A 5,314-nucleotide genomic window follows, 5' to 3' on the forward strand; every position below is an offset into this window, starting at 1 on the left:
ATGCGCATTTTGATACACATGAGTTTGTTGAGATCGATGATATCGAACCACGCTCCGTTGAAGCATGAATACCAACGTAGAGAAATTTGGCCTAAATGGAAAAGATGCAATCCAGGTTAAGTTGGATTCTCTAAACGAAGAGGAAGGTCTTTGAGCCAGTGATGCCAACACCTCCTTACATAAAACCTATTAACTAATGGGTCTTCGTTAGAAAGCGTGTTGAGAAAAAGAGATGGCAATCTCGCCTTATGGCGCAAGGCTTCTCACAAAAACGCCCTGGAATTGACTACGATGAGATATATTCTCTCGTAATGGATGTCATTGCACTCCACTACCCTGTCAGTTTGGTAGTTTCCAAATAACTGAACATGCAGCTTATAAATGTGGTCACTACGTATCTCTATGGGGATCTAGATACGGAAAATACATGAAAGTTCATAGTGAAACTTTATTTACCCAAATCAAGTGGCTCTAGACCACGGAGCGCGTTTACAATAGAGTTAAAACGCTCACTAAAGTGACTACTTGATTGGGAAGGGATATGCCCACGCGTTTCCATAAACAAATTTCGGATTCTATCGCGGTTCATGTTAGACATGATCTTCATTAGAAGCCCTTAAAGAGTTAAGGGAAACCGCTGAACACTTGAAATCCGAGTTTGAGATGAAGGATTTTGGGGGAACACGATTATGCCTCAGTTTGGAACTTGAGCACCGTGTTTATAGATGCTTAGGCATTTTGACAAAGGTCAAGCCTTCAAGCACCCCATGATCGTTCGTAGTCTTGATCCTGAAAAGGATCCTCTTCATCTGAAGGATGATCAGACGAAGATGTGCAAGAGGCAGAAGTGTGAATAGGCGCATTATTGTACTTAGCTCAATGCACAAGACTGGACATCTCGTTTTGACATAAACTTGTTAGCTAAAGGTATAGCTCTGCGCCAACGAGACGCCATTGGATTGGTGTAAAAAGATATCTTTCGATACTTGAGATGTACGATCGATATGGACTTATTCTATCCCTACAAAGAGATGATGGAATCAGACCCATCACACACCAGAAACGCCGCCAAACGCTGGCCTGCGTTTTCTATCCCTACCCCAAAATGACATAAGTGTTTTTGGAAGGTTTTGCTGATATTTGATATCTGTTGACCCATACAAAGGCCTTCCCAGACTGGTAAAGTGTTCACCATGGGTAAGACCGCGATATCTTGAAGGTTTACAGAATAGACCTTAGTCGCTATATCTTCGAACAATGCAGAGATTATTGCTCTTCACGAAGTAGTTCGTGAATGTATATGGACTGGATCCATAGTTACGCATGTTCGAACAGTTGTGGTTTGAAGTCTACCACAGATGAGCCTACAAGCATTTAAGATAATGCTGCTTATTTTGAAACAAATGAAGCAAGGCTGCATCAAAAGCGACAACATCAAGCATAAAATCAGCAATAACAGACTCTCCTCAAAGATCAATCAGAGGGGGAGATGTCTACATATATGGTCTCAAAACGTGAAGAGTGTGTTGTGCTCTTTTTCCCTTTCGACCGAGGTTATTTTTGTCCCACAGGGTTTTTATTACTCGGCAAGGTTTTTAATGAGGCAACGAGATAAGCACCACGTTTGGGAGACACAAAGGAGATGTTGAAATCAGGGGGAGTATCCAGAAGCATACCCACTTGACCATCGTGTACTCTTTTTTGTCCTTCGTCCAGGGTTATTTTGTCCCACTGGGTTTTGTTACCTGGCAAGGTTTTAACGAGGCACATCTTTAGCATGGTTGCCCCACTTATACTACATCCTGAAGATGTTTTAATTCAACATATATGCTTTTGCTCATCTTTTCCCTTCGACCACGGGTTTTTCCCACTGGGTTTACCGGGCAAGGTTTTGTTGCAGCAACTCTATTTGCATCACTCTCGTAGACATATTACCTACTTATGATGCTAATAAGAAGACTCCACTTATCTCTGAAGTTGTGATATTACTACTCCACACTCATGCGCGTTGTGCTCTTTTTCTCCTTCGACCAAGGTTGTTTTTTCCCACAGGGTTTTATTACTTGGCAAGGTTTTTAACGAGGCAATTTCGAAGCGCACGGCCTAGACAATGTTATTAAACATGAAATATCCAAGGGGGAGTGTTGTAGTATACATGAATCATATTGTAGTATATATGAGTCATAGTATAAATGTCTATATCATGTATAAATAGGCACTTGAGTGTATAGATAAGGTACTTGAGTGTATAATATAGGTATAGAGACTTGTGTGACAAGCTTTATGCCAAAGGGCAACAAGCATGGCAATTATCATCATCACAGCTACCATGTTGAGCTGCAGCTGTAAATCAAGTTGATACCAAGCTTGAGATTATCTTTGAGCTTTCACACTTGTAATGTATTCCTATAAATACCCTCTTGTATGAGATGAATAAACATACTTGAAACTCCATTCTCTCTGAAACATTACTCTCTCCCTCTCTCTGTGTTAATTTGTTCTTGTCCTTAAACAGTTGCATAATAACCTTATGGGCAAAGAGACTGAAAAAAAGTGCACTATGCATTTCGATCCAAATGAAATCCCAGGTGATATATATGCTAAGACGGTAATGAACATCAATGTGGAGTGTCTGTCGACAAAATGGCAAACTACTTGTGTTACGTCCCGAACCCAAATTCACCCGTTTACTAGCCATTTGGACGGTAAACGACAACTACTTTCACTTTTATTGTCGTTTCGGTACTTTTAGGGGGCCCTAAAAGTCGACTTTTTGTTCGAGTCAAAATTTGAGAAAATGTTCTTCATGAAAGTTGTAGAGGACGTTAAACCGAGCGCGTGGATATGTGGTACGTAAAAATCGGAGCTCGTATGCAAAAGTTATAAGCGAAAATGTGAAAATTACTGTTCTTGGTAAGTAGTATATATTTGAATTTTTCACTGTGGCCGGTAACTTTTTCTTTTTCTCTTTCTCTTCCCCTGCGTGTTCTCTCTCTCGTCCCCGAGCTCTTGCTCTCTCTCTCTCACCTCTGCAACTCCGGTTGCTTTCTCTTTCCGGCCACCAAAAAGCGTGAAACCGGTGGCTACGGACTCGTCTCGACCTCCTCTTGGTGCCTGCGGTGGTGGCTCATGGCGGCTTGGCCGGAAAATGACGCATCGAGCTATGGAAGTTTCACTGTAGCAGAAGTGGTCAACGCCGGTTTCTCCCGATTCCGGCCACCTCCGGCGACGAACCATAATCATTTGGAAGCGGCTTGCGATGTAGATGATACTCCCCAAATCTTTTGCAGCGATTTGAAGCATGGAGGAAGAATTGAAGGTTTGAAATTCTTGCACTATTCACGGTTTTGGGTTCAATGTTTGCCTTAATTGTTGAACTAGTTCTAGACGTTTTCTGGCTTAGTGGTAGTTGAATAAAACGTTGGGTCCGTTGAGTAGGTGCTGCTGCCAAAGTTTGGTGGCCATCGGAGCTGGTGGCGGTGGCGGCAGCGCCGCCACTGTGGGTGGCGGTAGCGGCGGCTAGGGTAGCTTTTTAATTTCATTTTCTGGCTAGTTAAATTCTATAATTATCATAGAGCTTGTATGTGAAGTTTGGTGAATTTTGGAGGAGTTTGGAATTGTTTGTGAATTTCCGAAGTTTGAAGTTTTGTGATGGAATTGTGGGAAATCCGGTCGTTGGATTTCCCTCGTTTTCATTGTGGAATATGTAGATTGAGGAATTGGTGTTGTGGAAGAGATTTGGGTGGAATTTGAGAAGTATTGGAGATAGAGATTTTCGGGTTTCGTTTAGGTTCGTATTTATTTTATCGGATTGCCGTTTACGGAAATATAATTGTGTACAGGGCAATGTTGCGAGCTACGGCTAGATGAAGGGACTCGTTTGCGTGGTCGCCAACTAGTACTGTGAGTGGACGTTTGTTTTTGAATATTGATGCATGCATTTATTTTTCGAATTAATGTTTTATTAATTATCATATTATTTTAGTTTCGGATATGATTTCGGTTTTGGAATATTGCTTGGATTTTCCATCATGATTTTTGGAACGTGAGTTTTATTCGCTTGGATTTGAACTTGTGATTTAAGTGATTTTCGACGAATTATTTTCCGAGGTGATTTCCGGAATTTATTAATATATTTTATTCGTCGATATTGAGATTTCTGAAATATTTTTCGAAATGAGATTTCGATGGAATTATATTTCTTGTTTATTTATCGATTTACGGTTTTGGCATTGGGAATGCCTCATTGATGATTCTGGATTCGGTTTTGTTTCGGAACTGCGATTTATAATTGATCTAATTATTCTTTTAGCGTGTGCGACACGCTGTTGATTTATGTGACTTTTTACGAGAATTTCCGGGTACGGTTGGGAATCGTACTCGTGTGTTTTTATTCGCAGGACTTATGGGGAAGCCTTATAGATTTACTGGATTTGAATGGTTTTTACCCGCCATACCTGGGTCGTCATATTTATTGCTAGCTAGCCTATTAGTACTCCTCCCTGCTTACTATGTGTTTGTGGGTGAGTAAGAGCAGAGCATGGGATGCTCCAGAGTGTGGGACACTCCGACCCGAGCCTGGGAGGCTCCCTTCTTTTGTATGGTGAAACTTCTTCCCCATATCTTATCGTTGCTTGACTAGCGGGGCTAGTCCGATTTTCACTGTAGCCAGCGGGGTTGGTCTTATCTTCTTGAGAAACGAGATTTCAGTTTTACGATATATTATTTTCGAATGTTTTGACTAGCGAGGCTAGTCGGTTTATTGTTTTGAAATCCTTGGATTTAAAGCTAAATGTGTTTTACCATTTGTGCATGCATCGAGGTTTTTAATGAAATAAATGTGGGAAAGTATGAAATCCTTCTTATTTTTAAATTGTTTATTTTTGTCCACTCAGGCTAACGTTTTTCGTCTACTTTCCCTGGGCCTTTCGGTTTCTAATGCCCAGTTTGCAGGCGCTATTAGTTGAGGTCGGGCGTACATGGATCGAGGCATAGTTGACGAATAGCTTCCGCACTTCTTTGTTTGGCTCTGATCTATTGTGGGTTACTATTTTGGGTAGTCCACTTTAGGGGCGACTCGACCAGTTCTCGGTAGAGTTATCTCTAAGGTGGGCCCCGCAGGGCCACCTCGGATTTCAGGGTGAAATTCGGGGCGGGTCCTGTCAACTTGCCTCGTTGTGAGCGTGTAAAATATCCAATACTCACTACGAGGGAGCTACTTTGCCAAACTACTTGCCTCACAACTAGCAGCAATTAATAGTTCAAAACTTCAAATGGATTATTATGGGAGAACTTAAGAGATTTAAGTTATTTT

General features: G+C 41.4%; 1 long non-coding RNA gene across 1 annotated transcript; it reads left to right on the forward strand.

Annotated features, from left to right (window-relative positions):
• The first annotated feature begins 3,188 nt into the window (after positions 1 to 3,188).
• Positions 3,189 to 5,064, forward strand: LOC133724683 (uncharacterized). Its single transcript, XR_009853896.1, has 3 exons — positions 3,189 to 3,319; positions 3,843 to 3,903; positions 4,947 to 5,064. It is a non-coding gene; the product is annotated as an uncharacterized LOC133724683 (long non-coding RNA).
• Positions 5,065 to 5,314: the final 250 nt, after the last annotated feature.

Source organism: Rosa rugosa, chromosome 1 (genome assembly GCF_958449725.1).
Source record: "Rosa rugosa chromosome 1, drRosRugo1.1, whole genome shotgun sequence".
NCBI classification, from domain to species: domain Eukaryota; kingdom Viridiplantae; phylum Streptophyta; class Magnoliopsida; order Rosales; family Rosaceae; genus Rosa; species Rosa rugosa.